Below are 15,485 nucleotides of genomic sequence, written 5' to 3'. Positions count from 1 at the left end.
ACAACTACCAGCTATGTGTCAGTGAGGTCAGGTGGACAACAAACAGCTGGATCAACAGCAATGGCAGGACCATTTTATATGTGGTCATGAAGATTGGCATGAACATGGAGTTGGTCTTATCCGGAGCAAACAAACTGAAAAAGCATTCATTGGTTGGCAACCCATCAACAACCAGATCATCACAGCCTGTTTGTAATCGCCATGATGGAAATCTATGAATAACTGGAGTTGAGATAGACACACGCCCTTCAGGAAGCTTGCAATGTCTGGGTATCTGGAGACTGGGATGATGGGAGGCATGCTGTGGACAATGCAACTACCTGGCACCCGAGTGTTGCGCGCTGTGGAGACCCAGATCAAATCCTTGCTGTAGGAAGTCTAGAATATTGCTCGTAGAAGGATGTTCTGAGTCTACCTTGTTTTGACTGCTTCACCGGACGAATGCCTTCCACGAGGAATTGTAGATGTTGCTTGTGGAGCGTTGGCAAGACACAAGGATCGTCAAGGTTAGCTTCTCTGAATATCTTTTCCTTCTCAGTTTTCGCCTCTCAAGCACCATGCGATTAGCTTGAGCCAACCAAGATTTGGATGATAAATGAGTCCCTGTGAAAGAAGGTCTGGGTGTCCGGCCTCCATTATCATCACCTGAGGCTGGGAAGGTTTTCTGTTACTTGCTTGTAACTACCGGTAGTTGGCCAGGCAAACTGCTTTCCTTATCTCCAGCTTCCTGGAGAAACGCGGGGAGACCTCATAGTGGAGCAGACAGCCTTGGGATAAGAATTGCATGGATAAAGGACCTTCAACTAAGTTCTGGGGTATCACAGGTTCTGGGGTATCACAAGCAATAAAACTTGACTACTGGGGAACAACAATGTTTCTTTCTCACCACCTTTCTTATGCTGATGTTTTGGGAATGCAAGGCCGGGGGGAATATGAGATGAGGCATGAGGCCATGTTCAGGTATATACTGGGGTTCAGGGGACAAAGCGCTAGCTTTGGCTTCTTGATCCTTGGGCTGACACAGTTCCAATAAAGCTCTTGAAACTTTCCTGAGTCTGGTTTGCTGACTGGAATAACAGACCCTTACACCAGGGCAATTGGAAGAAGGATGGGTGTTGTAGTCAACATCTCCTGGATGGTTGAGTACTGGGGATGGTCGTCTCGGGGCTACTAGGATGACTGTTATGTCTCAGGAATCAGGAGTCGGAGGAACAAAACATGGTACTTTATTTCATAGCTGCTCCACACACAAAGCCTAAAATCACTCTGCAGCTGTGCTCAATATAACAGACCTACTGATTACCAATTCCAGTGCAACAGCTGCAGACCCTTAAAACAATACAGTACCTCACAATCAATACAATACATTACACCCCTTCCCCCTAACTCCTGTAATAATCTGGTGGGATTCTCTTTCGCTGAGATCATCTCAGCTCCGCTCTGGCTCCTGAGTCTGTGTTTGTTCCTGGTTCTGCAAAACAATTGGACCATTTGCTGTTTCCTTATCCTGCATCTCCATCTGCGCCCTTAACGCCCCAGATTCCTCGGGGACAATTGGACTATTTACTGCTTCCTCATCCTGCAGCTCCATCTGCGCCCTTAACGCCCTAGATTCCTCGAGGACCTGGGGTTCCTGATCTACTATTGGACCTGGCACTCTCTTCTTTACTTGGTCAACATGTCTGCGGATCACCTGCCCCTCTTCAGTTTCCACCCTATAAGGCAAGGGCCCTGTTGGCTGCCTCACAACTGCTGGGACCCAACGCGGACCTGCTCCACCAATTGCGGACATACACCGTATAGATCCCTATCAAATGTCCAAGGTGCTTTCAACACTTGATCTTCTTTTATGAGCTGATCATCAACTGAATCGGGATGCATTCGGTCCAGCAACGTTGTAAGTTTCGATTCGTGGCAACTCCGCAGGGACTCCTCCTGCAGTGTTATAACGTGTTAACAAAAAATTAAAAGCCAACCGGCGATGCCAATCCCCTCTACTATTAAGCTGCAATGCATCGCCGTTTATGCGCACCATCCTTTCTGCCTGCCCATTTGGCAGGATGAAAAGGGCGAGGTAACCTGGCAAATAACACCATTGGCCAGGAATACTCTAAACTCTTGGATACAAAGCTGTCCCATTATCGATACCACCGTATCCGGAGGCCGTGGGTTGCAAATAACTACGCAGTGCCCTAGTACTGTTTGTGATGTCATTGACATTACTGGCACTACTTCTAGCCATTTGGAATATGAGTCACCTCACGATAAAACACCTGGCCTTGGAAAGGTCGCAAAATCAATATGTATCCTTGACCACGGTCTTTTTGTGGACTCCCATTGATAGGTAGGGGCCTGAGGTGGGGCAGGTCGCGTTATCTGACACTCCCTGCACCTGGCCACTCATACTTCTATTTCACTATCCATCTTTGGCCACCACACATAACTATGGGCCAATGCCTTTATTCTCACTATTCATGGGTGCCCTACATGTAAGGCCTCCAGCACCCTAATCCTTAAAGCTGCTGGGATCACTACTCTATTTCCCCACAATGGCACCTGTGGACAGATATCTCCGTGCTGCCTCATTCCAAATGGTCTGAATTTTCCTCCTAACTTACCCAATGGCCAACCTTTCCATGCCCAATTCAAGACTCGGGCAAGCACTGGGTCGCTAGCTGACCTTTCTGCTATTTCTGCGCTTGCACTGGAGGCTCTGATACTTGATTCCAACATCAAAACCTCCAGAGTGGGGAGTGATCTTCCTCCTCCCTTTGTACTGGCTAGCTGACTCAAGCATCTACATGACCAATTTTCTTTCCCGACTGGTGCTGCAAGACATAATCATATGCATTCAGGAACATTGCCCACCACAGCATTCTAGGGGACAATATCTGTGGTGTCTGGCTCTGAGGAAAATAATCCCAACAGCGGCTTATGGTCTGTAACAATCACAAATGGTCGCCCATACACGTAATCATGAAACTTCTTAACCCCAGCCACTATTGCTAATGCCTCCTTATCTATTTGCTAGCGTAGTGCGGCTCTGTTGTAGACAACGTTCTAGAATATCATAGTGGAGCTTCGCGCTATCCTCCAATTGATGGCTCAACACTACTCCAACTCCATACGGGGAGGCATAAGCGCAAAATTAATGGCTTCCTCTCATCGAAATGAACCAATACGCTTTCTGATGACAACAATCTTTTGACATCTTGGAATGCTTTCTCATGCTGACTTGACCACTGCCACACTGCCTGCTTATCTAATAAGCGGTGCAGTGGCTCTGCCACTGTGGCCTTATGCTTTAAGAATGAATGGTAAAAATTTAGCAATCCCAAAAATGCCTGTAACTCTTGCTTTGACTGTGGTGCTGGGGCGTCCTGGATGGCCCTCACCTTTGCTGATGTCAGGTGGATTCCCCTTGCATCTATCATGTATCCCAAAAACTCTACTTGCGCTACTCCAAACACACATTTTTCACGCTTGACGCGCAACCCTACATTTTGCTTTTGAAATGATTTTTTGGTGATGTTCTGGTATTACTATGATAAGCTTTTTTTTTAAGTAGGTTACTTGGAGCCCACGAAAGGAGGGATAAAATATTACAAAAAAGCAAAGGCAGAAATGAAAGACTGCTTTCTAACAACAGACCTGCGGCCAGCTTGTCAAGTAGAGAGAGGATCAGTGAACAAAAGTACAAGGTAAAAATGAAAGATCCATTCTGATCAGGCCAGCCTGAGGGATCAAAGGCTAAGCGAGTCCACTGTTATCAGAGCGCAACCGGATGTAGTCCCGAATACTCAGTCATTCTCTCAAGAAGCTAACGGCTGTCCTTGCCACTGAATGGTGGGGATTCACTTTCCCAAAGAACAGAAGACGAATCTAGATTTACACACTTTTGGGTTGTATTCAGATTAAATTAAAAATTGTGTCATCTGACCTTGGCCAGTTTCTCGTCCAAATCCTGCTGTTTTTGTATAGTGGCTGTCAGTGGATCACAGGAATATATGGCTGAGAGATAAGAATCCAGGCTGAAACTGTCCACAGAAAGAGCAGATTCTGCTGCAATCTGCAATCTGCGTTCTGGGCAAGATCTGGAAGTTCGAACGTGATCATTGCTTTTCTGAAGGCCTCGGCCTCCCAGGGCTCTTCATTGAATGCACCAGGCCCAGCAAACCTGCCAGACAGGGGCCAACCTCTGTTCTGTGCAGAGCTGACCACTTTAGCTTGGAAAATTCCTGGCGATGGAGACTGCGCCTAGGGAAGTCAAAGTCTGAGAAGGAAAGGGACCTCGGTGGAGATGGGATGCCACAGAATCTGCCCTCCGAAGCTGCCATTTCCTCCAGAGGAACTGGTCTGTGTAGTTTGGAGATCCAGTGTAATTCCTGGAGAACTCCAGGTCTTGTCTGGAGGTTGGAACCCTAGTTTTGTAGTAAAACTGCATGCCTGCCCATCCAACAAACAGAGAGGCTGAAATTTCTATGGTTTTGAAACAGAAGAACAACGTGATAGCAACTGGAAAACAGTAAATTGAAATTAAGAGCTCTGATTCATCCAAAATAGTTTAACACGCCTTGTTTGTGGAAACTACAGGGTGTTGTTTCTCGATCTCTTGCACTTGCTGGATTAAGCCCATCTAGTCAAACATTCAGTTACCAATGATGGGCAGGCAGATTCCTCCAGGCCGTCTAGCAGAACAGGAAGGAAACTTTGTGAAGGCAGACAGAGAAGTTATTTGCCCTCCATGCTAGCCTTCTCTGGTCAGATCTTGAAAGCCAAGTAGGGTGGGCCACAATCAGTACCCAGAGGCCACCAAGGATCTCCAGAGCTGCCACACAGAGGAAGGCAATGGAAAACATCCTCTGAACATCTCTTGCCTTGGAAAACCCGTGAGGGGTCACCATAGGTCAGCTGCAAGTTGACGCTGCTTCTCATCACCAATTCTATAAGCCTGTTGGTTTACATGTGCTGATGTAGATCAGAAATGGCATGATAGAGACTAACTTTATTCCAATCTAGGGGAAATTCTGGCTAGTAAAAACTACCTTCGGGCAAGCAGACCAGCAGTTATTTACAAGTTTGCACAAAGCTGGCCTCAATTCCTTTTCCCCCTAGAATTATCAGGATTCAAAGACTCCATTCAAAACTAACATGTTAGATGTTGATTTGCTTCCCTTCTCAGAAATCGGCAGAACTGGACTCCCAGTTTTTAAACATGAGATGATACAAGACACTCCATGGCATTTTGCCAATCCTTGGGAACGACTAATATGGTGTCTGCCACCACATATGAATGTGTCACGTAAAACTGAAGAAAGTGTTTTCTTTCTCCTTTCAAAATGATTGTTTTATTCATATATACCAGTGGTGGCGAACCTATGGCACTCCAGATGTTATGGACTACAATTCCCATCAGCCCCTGCCAGCATGGCCAATTAGCCATGCTGGCAGGGGCTGATGGGAATTGTAGTCCATAACATCTGGAGTGCCAAAGGTTCGCCACCACAGATATATACAGATCTGCAGAATTAACTAATCCTGACCCGGGTGGCCCAGCCAGCTCAATTTTGTCATCTCAGAAGTTAAGCAGGGTCAGCCGTGGTTAGTATTTGGAGAAGAGACCACCCACAAAGTCCATGGTTGCTCGGCAAAGGCAGGCCACAGCAAACTACCCCAGGTCATCCTTTGCCCTGGCATCCTCCAGGCTCACTTTAAGTCGGCTACAAGTTAACAGCACTTTTACCACCAGACTTAATTGCTTTTCTGTTTGTACATCCCCCATACAATTAATTTAACCAAGCAACAGACCCAGTGAAAGACAGCTGGAGAGAGCATATTCCCTGGCAGCCGCCTTTGGGGGTCCAGGACCTTCTCCTCTCCACCCCCATGTTCCCAGCCACACGAGCCAGTCTTATGCCAACGCCCCACTTGGACAACCATCAACGGAAGGGCTCTGGACCCCCGACCCGCTCAGCATCTGCATTCTCTCTGGGTTCGAGCACAGATGTCCCGAAACTGAACCTTCCTTCTTTCCAGCTATGAAAACATTTTTGTTTCATGACGCTCTTGGAAAAGATGAACTGTTCAGCTTTGGGGGGAGGGGAACAAGCTACTGCAGACCACAGAAGATGAGGTTCTTTTACACATTTAGAAACCTTAAAACAGCAAAAGGCGTCTGGAAACAGAGGGCCTTTTGTCTCTGCCTCCTCCCACCAGGAAACTCCCCGACATGCCGCCCAGTTCACCAACAAGTGCATCTCACCTTTCTTCTTGGCTAGAAAAGTCACACAGGGGAATGGGAGAAAGAATGCATACTGAGAGCGGCAGGCCCCACAGATCGTGGGATGGTGATCCTGCCCTTCCTGACGGGACCTTCCACCACGTTACAACTATGTTTATTGAAAGGGATAAGTGAGACATATAACAATGGAGAGCATTGTTTGTTCAACTTGCCTTGGAACAAAGTCCAAATGTCAGCTGGGGGGCAGGGGGGGTCATAAGCAGTAGAAACTAACGTGAGCAGCTATGCCTTCCCCAGCAGGAAACACAAACCGGGTTGGAAACAGCATAGCAAAGTGCCATGTGGGAGCCTAAATGATTGATAGATTAGATAGATGATAGATAGATGGATAGATGGATGGATGGATGGATGGATGGATGGATGGATGGATGGATGGATGGATGGATGGATGGAGAGAGAGAGAGAGAGAGAGAGAGAGAGAGAGAGAGAGAGGCAGGCACCATGGAGGATGCTGCCTTCTCCTGAACCATCTCTTTGGTCCATCAAGGACAGTACTGTCTCCCCAGACCAACAGCAGCTCCCTCTCCAGGGTCTTAGGTTGAGGTTTTTTACGTCATCCTCACGTGATCCTTTTAACTGGAGATGCTGGGGACTGAACCCGGGACTTTGTGCCTGCCACCAGATGATGTATCCATGAGCCAAAGCCCCATCCCAACTAAAAGAGAGAATCTCCGTTTTAAATCCCAGCCCAGAGATGAGGGAGACAGAACTGATTAACTGTTAACAATCAATTCATTCACTGCTTCCGAAAAGCACAGAGTGCTCATGTAGGGTGGCAGAGAGAAGTAGGTTGATGAGTCTTGAGTTCAAATTCCAGCTCAGTTGCTGGCCTCAGACAGGTGTCTCCCAACCTACACCAAATCACACAGTTGTGAGGTTGTGCCTGGAAGATAATTCTGTGATCTGACACTGAAGTTTTTTGGAGAGTCCAACCCCCCAAAAAGTCACTATGGAAACCAGATTAGATGGCCTATCCAGTTGCATTCACCCAAGAGTTCTCAAGGAGCTCAAGCATGAAATTGCTGATCTTCTCACTTTAATATGCAACTTATCCCTGAAATCAGCCTCCATCCCTGAAGACTGGAAGGTGGCCAATGTCACACCAATCTTTAAGAAAGGATCTAGGGGGGACCCAGGAAATTACAGGCCACTCAGTTTGACATCTGTTCCTGGTAAATTAGTAGAATCGATCATTAAAGATAACAGGAAGAGTCAGCATGTCTTTTGCAGAGGCAAGTCCTGTCTTACAAACTTACTAGAGTTCTTTGAGGGTGTAAACAGGCATGTGGATAAGGGGGAACCAGTGGATTTCCAAAAGGCTTTTGACAAAGTTCCTCACCAGAGACTACTGAGAAAACTCAGCAATCAAGGAATAAGAGGGGAAGTCCTCCTATGGATTAAAAACTGGTTGAGAAACAGGAAGCAAAGGGTGGGTGTAAATGGGAAGTTCTCACAATGGAGAGATGTAGGGAGTGGTGTCCCCCAAGGATCCGTTTTGAGACCAGAGCTCTTTAACCTATTCGCAAATGAGCTGGAAGTAGGGGTAGGTAGTGTGGTGGCCAAGTTTGCAGATGATACCAAACTATGAAGGGTGGTGAGAACCGTAAAGAACTGCAAAGAGCTCCAAGCGGACCTTGATAAATTAGGTGAGTGGGCTAAGAAATGGCAAATGCAGTTCAATGTAGCAAAATGTAAAGTGATGCACATAGAGGTAAAAAAATCCAAACTTCACATACACGCTACAGGGGTCAGTGCTATCAGTCACAGACCAGGAAAGGGATTTGGATGTCTTAGTTGATAGTTCCATGGGAATGTCAACTCAATGCATGGCAGCTGTGAAAAAGGCAAACTCTATGCTGGGGATAACGAGGGAAGGAATTGATAATAAAACTGCAAAGATTGTCATAGAATCATAAAGTTGGAAGAGACCATAAGGGCCATCAAATCCAACCCCCTGCAATGCAGGAACACGCAATCAAAGCACTCCCAAATATGCTCATCCAGCCTCTATTCAAAAACCTCCAAAGAAGGAGACTCCACCACTCTCCAAGGCAGTGAATTCCACTGTCGAACAGCCCTGACAGTCAGGAAGTTCTTCCTAATGTTTAGGTGGAATCTCTTTTCCTTCACCTTGAATCCATTACTCCGTGTCCTAGTCTCTGAGGCAGCAGAAAATAAGCTTGCTCCCTCTTCGATATGACATCCCTTCAAATATTTAAACATGGCTATCATGTCATCCCTTAACCTACGTTTCTCCAGACTAAACATCCCCAGCTCCCTACGCCTCTCTTCGTAGGGCATGGACTCCAGACCCTTTACCATTTTGGTTGCCCTCCTCTGGACCCGTTCCAGCCGGTCAATATCCCTCCTGAACTGCGGTGCCCAGAACTGTACACAATATTCCAGGTGAGGTCTAACCAATGCAGAATAGAGAGATCTTGACACTATATAAACCCAACCAATAAACCCAACCAATAAATAAATACTCCTATTGATACTACCCAGAATTGCATTGGCTTTCTTGGCCGCCGCATCACACTGCTGAATCATATTTAGTGTATGGTCTATTAAGACTCCCAGATCCCTTTCGCATATAGTGTTGTCAAACCCATCCTATATCTGTGCATTTCATTTTTTTCTGCCTAAGTGTAATATCTTACATTTATCTCTGTTGAAACTCATTTTGTTTGTTTTGGCCCAGCTGTCTAATCTGTCCAGGTCATTTTGAATTCTGACTCTGTCCTCTGGGGTATTAGCTACCCCTCCTAATTTGGTGTCATTTGCAAATTTGATTAGCATGCCCAAGAACAGCTTCCACTAATTCAAGATTGAAGAATCTTAGCAAAATGCATGACCAGAAAAATCCTCTGGACAAAATGGATGTGATGAAGAACCTGCTTTAAGAAGCCGGGCTGTTTTTCATGGTGCTTTTAGGATCTTGTTTCTTTTCCATGTTTGAACAAGGATTTGTTCTAAGTCTATCCTAGAATTAGCTAAGGCATTTCTGATAATGAACAAGAGCTACTTTTTGAGGCTGCCTCTGGAATCCCAGAGAGCCGGTAGGGTGCAGGGGTGAAGAGTATTAGACTAGTATCTGGGAGTCCCAATGGTGCCATGGAAATTTGCTGGTTGACCATGGCCTGTTACATAAGCTACCTCACAGGATTGTTGTGAAGATAAAATGGAGGAGTACAGAATGGATTCCCATTGGGCACAAATAGATGAAATAAATAAAAATTACGTAAATAAATCCCACATGTCACTTGAATGGTCCATATTCAAAATGGATGAATTCAAGTCAGAACAGTTGCTAAAAGAATGAACCAAAGGAATTAAAAACTCATTCTAAAAACCATGATTTAAAAAAATTCTTAAACTCCAAAGGATACCAATTATACCGGGTCACATACACTTCAGACATAGATGAGGTTTTTTTAAAAAAGGTATTATAGGTTCTGAAAATACTGTGGAAGCAAAAAAAATCTTGTGAAGCTGAGGATCAAACTTTGATACATTTATGATTTGTTTTCTGATGTTTGAGGTTGCTGAAAGAGATTTTTTTTATATGTCTTACAATTCCTTCTTCCCCAGCACAAGCACACTGGGAGAAAAAAGAATTATTTGGTCAATTCCGTACAATACAAATATCCCGGGTTGAGCAAAGGGAAATATCCCAATTTGGCCAAGAAGTTCACACAGTTCCTGGTCCTAAACCAGGTTTGCCCAGCAATATTTCCCTTGACCCTTAAACCCCGCTAAAATCATGATCTTTTAACAAAATCCCGTGTTGAGTCCCTTCCTTGCAAACGCCACAGTAGCAAAACCGGTCTATTTTTCCCACCCCGCCCCCTGATCCCCCCGCCTGAGGTCATGTCAGTTTAATCTCTGCTGAGCCAGCATGGCGGCCCGCCCTTCCCAAAATGTTCCCCCAATCACATTTTCTGCTCATGGTATCGACTGAATGCCATTTCACCTGGGTTAGTTGGGAGCGGAGTCCCCAAATATGTCCCCGTTTTCTTCTCTGCGCACATGCTGGTTGCTTGAAGCGTGTAGTTAGGGAGATGTGAACCTTGGGCTGAATGTTACTGGGCATATCGGGGTGGGGGAGGAGGCAGTGTCTGGTTTTCTGCAAAATAAGAGAATGTGAGTGGGCATGTGGTGCTCTGCCCCATTGTTGTGGAAGCCCACAGGGACTGCAGGCTTGGCAGCCTGCAAAGGGACTAGCGGCAGCAGACTTGCCGGCTAGATCAGCTTGCCTGAGGCACTGGAGTGTTCTGTAGCTGCAGTCTAGAAACGTATCTGCTATTGCCTGGCATTGCCAAGGGAACCGGAAGCTGCTCGGCTTTCTCCCAGCAGTCTTGCCAAGGGCCACTGGAACCTGTAGGCAGCCCACATGCACAAAGCAGTAGGGCATACCGGCTAGATCAGACCTAAAGCCTGAGGCAAGGCATTGTGGGTTATGAATAATTAACTGACAGTTAACGGTCAAAAGCGGCACACATGGGGCAAAATTCTCAAAAAGCGGATTGGGCAATCTTGTCTTGACAGAGGGAACCAGAAACACCGATTACAGCCACTCCCACGCGCTCACCCGCATGTTGGGGTCAGCAGCGTGGGAGGCAGACCCTGCAGCCTCGCTCAGGCAAGTACTTGGGGACTGGAATTTCGGAACCTACCGTATATACTCATGTATAAGTCGGCCCGCGTATAAGTCGAGGCACCTAATTTTACCACACAAAACTGGGAAAACTTATTGACTCGCGTATAAGTCAAGGGTGGGAAATGCAGCAGCTACTGGTAAATTTCAAAAATAAAAACAGATACCAATAACATTTCATTAATTGAGGCATCAGTAGGTTAAATGTTTTTGAATATATCAAAGAAAAACAGTAAACTAGCTCTGTAAGTGGAAAAGAGGGTCAACAAAAACAATATGGTCTCAACAATAACTTTAAATGTACAAAAACCTTAGCTCAACCAGCAACCAAGCTAAAACACAAGAGTTAAAATCCTTCAAAACTGGATTTTTGGTCAGGGAAGGAATGTTTATGTTAGCAACACCAACATTTCAGAGTATCTTTAGGAGACCCTCCGGATGATACCACTCAGGTTTGGTGAAGTTTGGTTCAGGGGATCCAAAGTTATGGACCCTCAAAATATAGCCCCATCTACTATTAGCTCCTATTGGAAACAATGGGGGATGGGGCACCCTTTTGGGGGTCCATAACTTTGGACCCCCTGAACCAAAATTTACCAAACCTGGGTGGTATCATCAGGAGAGTCTGTTGAAAAATCCCTGAACTTTTGGTGCCACTAGCCTAAAAACTGCGCCCCCTGGAAACCGACAAATTAAAAACCCTAAAATATTTTTTAAAATACACCTGATTCGTGTATAAGTCGAGGGGGGCTTTTTCAGCACAAAAATGTGCTGAAAAATTCAACCTACATGCGAGTATATACGGTAGCAATTTGCTGGTCCATTTCACAGCGAGAAAGCTCTGAATCCACACAGATACAGAGGTTTCTTGCTGGGCAGGTGCACTGCAGAAGGTGTCCTGTCCAGCTTCCCAGTTTTTAAAAAAAGTGGTGCCCATGGCCGCCCTATTGCATTGACTCATGCTGGCATAGCCGTAATTGCCTGGTTCCAAAAGAACCGTTCCCCACACCATTGCCAAAAAAGATGGGCCCTTGATGGGCCCCAGGGGAGGCCAAGTGGAGCAGTTGGCCTCCCACTATGCTAATGAAAAGAAGAAAAGTCACCATGGAGGAGACCTACCCCCCCTGCCCACTGCAGCCTCATCCCCAAGCCAGGGACCCTCTGGGAAGAAAAATGAACAGCCAATCAGAATGCAGGACATCAGGGATTTTCACACATGAGCAGGTATGCTCACAGTGTAAATACAAAAAACCTGGGCTTGTGCAAAACAAATTGGAGCATTTTCTGCCGATTTTAACTCAATTCCTTCATGGAAACGGGCACCCTGCGAAGGGAGAAACCGGGATAAAACAGACCCGGTTTTTAAAATACCAAATGTAACCCGGTATAATTATGCTGTGCAGAATTGACTTTTCTGCAGCATTTCATCCTCTGGACTGCACAGAGTCCCCTGGACAGGATTCTGTGGACAGATCAGCTGCGGCTCCACATCTAGTCCGGGGCAGCAAACTGGGGGCTTGCTGCTTGCCAGCCTTCCAAGCTTGAGGTGAAAATGGTGGGACGTCAGGGGTTTATTGCAAGACTGCCTGATGTTGTGACGCAGCGTCAATATCTCGGGGTTTCTCCATCCTAAAGGAAGTTTGGCGGAAAGATGTGTGGGCTCCGTCCATCACCTGTGACGTTTGTTACTGATGATTCAACGGTAGAGATCTTAGATGTGTGCTGAAATCCACTGAAAACAGTGGGCTCAGTCACTCCTCTGTGTTGGGTTGTTTCTGGCGATTCCTTTGATTGGAGAAATGGGAACCTCTTGGGGCCTGTGGGCCTAACCTGGAGGTCAGTGCAAATGGGAATAACCTGGCTGTGCGGTACTCTACACTCTACAATGACAACAGGCATCAAATTGGAGTGCAGTTTCCTTGGCCTCTCATCCCCAGAGATCATTCAATTTATTGTCGAAGGCTTTCACGGTCAGAATCACTAGGGTGTTGTGGATTTTCCAGGTTGTATGGCCATGTTGCAGTAGCATTTTCTCCTGATGTTTCACCTGTGGCTGACATCTTCAAAGAAACAGGCAGGCAAAACGTCAGGAGAAAATGCTATTGGAACATACAACCCAGAAAATCCACAACACCCTAATAATTTTATTTATATCCCACCTTTCTTTCCAGTGGGGACCCAAAGCAGCTTACCTCATTCTCCCCTCCATTTTGTCCTCACACCAACAACCCTGTGAGGTAGGATAGGCTCAGAGTGGATGACTGATCACCCAGCAAGCTTTCATGGCAGAGTGGGGACTCAAACCCAGCTCTCCCAGATCCTAGTTTTAACCACTACACCATTGTGGCTCGCATTTTTAAACTTTAAATGTTAACTACTACATCACTGTGGCTTGTATCAAATAGACGTAGTTCTACCAACACCACTTGAAGAGAACTTCAAATCGATTCTGTAGCTTCAAGCTCACAGAATGTTCCCTGTTCCCTCTACTTCTGTGTCACATTCCTCCAAATGCCCACCTCCTGTGTTTGAGAGCTGCCCTCCTCCTCAGAGAACTCTCCAGTATGTTCTCCACCCAATATCATCTGCTCCACTCTGTCCAGGAAACCCTCATTCTTCTTAATGTGCTGAAGAGTAGATACTTGCACCTCAAGCTGTTGGACCTTCTCATCCAAGAGAGCAAACAACTTGCTCTTGCTGCAGGTATAGCTACCCCACATCCTCCAGCCAAAAACCAAACATACCACAGCTGTTGCAGGTGACTGCAGCAATTTCCTGACCATCCATACTTAGTAGTGTTAAATAGGCCTTCCTTTTTAAAAGTCTCCCACTAAACTCCTCCACAAAATGAGGGTTAGCCATTCCTGATAGCCAAGCTCCAGCTCACTGAACTCCAGGGACTGAGACCTAGTGGTTGAAGCCTCTGCTCCCAGTCAAGTCAACAATTCATGTTCTACTACTGAAAGACTGGTTATGACTGCTTTAAGTACAACCCACTCCTCCCCTGGCAAAACACAAAGAGCTCCCCTTTGCTTTCTGTTCTGCTCCTTTCTGCTGCCTCTCAGAGATAGCTTAAAAGAGCTGGATTTCAATTAACTAGAGAAGTGACTCACCAGAAGCCTGAGGTAAGCACACAGCCAAAAACAAAGAACCCCCCCCCCCACAAACAAAAGCCTTCCCAAGCCTTCAAAAAGCAAAACAAAACACAGAAGCCCTCCAAAAACACAACCACAAGCCCTCAAAAACACACACACAACAGTTAAAGACTTATATTTAAGGACAACCCCCCCAAAAAAACCAGAGCTCACCTTTTGCTCTTTGTTCTGCTCCCTTTTGCTGCCTCTCAAAGATTATGACACATGCCACTGCCTCTCAGAGATTGCTCAGAAATGAATGTAAGCCTTGCCTGTTTAGCCAAGCCCTTGTTCACTGAACTCCAGGGACTGAGACCTAGTGGCTGAAGCCTCTGCCCCCAGTCAAGTCTCTAACTTACCTTCTATTCTCCTGAAAGATTGGCTTTTACTGCTAAAACCGCTAAGCACATGCCACTGCCTCTCAGAGACTGCTCAAAAGAGCTGCATGGCAGTGATAAAGAGCTGGTGACTCACCAGAAGGCCCCCTTCTCAGAAGCCTGAAGCAAGGACACAACCAAAAACAAAGAAAAACCCCCACACCAACAAAAGCCCTTCCAAGCCTTCAAAAAAAACCCCCACTCAGTTACAGATTTGGTTTCAAGGATAACCCCCTTCAAAAACAGCTCACCTTTTACTCTCTGTTGAGCTGCCTTCTGCTCCCTTTCGCTGCCTCTCAGAGCAAACAAACGTGTTCTTCTTCAGTCCAGAACTGCTGAGGCCCAAAAGCACAACCAGTTGCCCACTTGCACAGGTGATCTCAATAAAGGTGATCTCAATAAAGAACGTATCTTGGGTGATGCTTAGGAAAGACAACAATGTAGCCTCAAGAGAAGTTCCAACCTGGGGAGGGGGGGGGGAGAAGAAATATATACATCTCAGCCAGCATATAAAACAGAAATTCAGTCATTTCAAGATAAATCAGGGAAATACTACTTTAATTCTAAGAACTGGGGTGGGCGTGGAATCCTCTCCCCAGACTCTGGGAAAGATTGATCATTTCCTCCTAATGTTGTTTCTTAAAGGCCAGCTGCCACTTTCCGACTCCCCATTGATTTTAATGAAGCGGCACCAGCCAGGAGTGGTGCTTGATTAAAGCCAAAGTCACCACCACCACCGCAAAGGGAAAAGGTGCCAGGTTTCCACTTGGGGCATCAAGCCAGGACTGGAGCAAGTGCAGTTCTTAGCACCTGAAGATGCTGAAGTGGACAAGGGAAAGACAATCCTTGTGCCGGCCTCAGGCTTCTAAGAGGTGAGATTCAGAGTGAATAGAAAAAGAGAGCCCGGAGAAGGTCAGAGTGCCAAAACTAAAAGCACTCTCGCTAACTCAGTCCCTGGACAGCTGGCGCTTTGCAAACAGGAACCATGAGTAGATCACAGCAAAACCTCCCTTGTA

General features: G+C 46.2%; 1 protein-coding gene across 1 annotated transcript in view; it reads right to left on the bottom strand.

The window, feature by feature from the left end:
- SORBS1 (sorbin and SH3 domain containing 1) overlaps positions 1 to 15,485 on the bottom strand; it is a 244,631-nt gene that overhangs the window by 152,274 nt on the left and 76,872 nt on the right. The window contains exon 2 of the mRNA XM_048505888.1: positions 14,721 to 14,932. The gene's annotated coding sequence lies outside the window, so the exon portion shown is untranslated. The remainder of the gene's footprint in view (positions 1 to 14,720; positions 14,933 to 15,485) is intronic.

Source organism: Sphaerodactylus townsendi, linkage group LG08 (genome assembly GCF_021028975.2).
Source record: "Sphaerodactylus townsendi isolate TG3544 linkage group LG08, MPM_Stown_v2.3, whole genome shotgun sequence".
Taxonomy (NCBI): domain Eukaryota; kingdom Metazoa; phylum Chordata; class Lepidosauria; order Squamata; family Sphaerodactylidae; genus Sphaerodactylus; species Sphaerodactylus townsendi.
The sequence above is the reverse complement of the archived record's forward strand: the minus strand, read 5'-3'. Positions and strand labels throughout refer to the sequence as shown.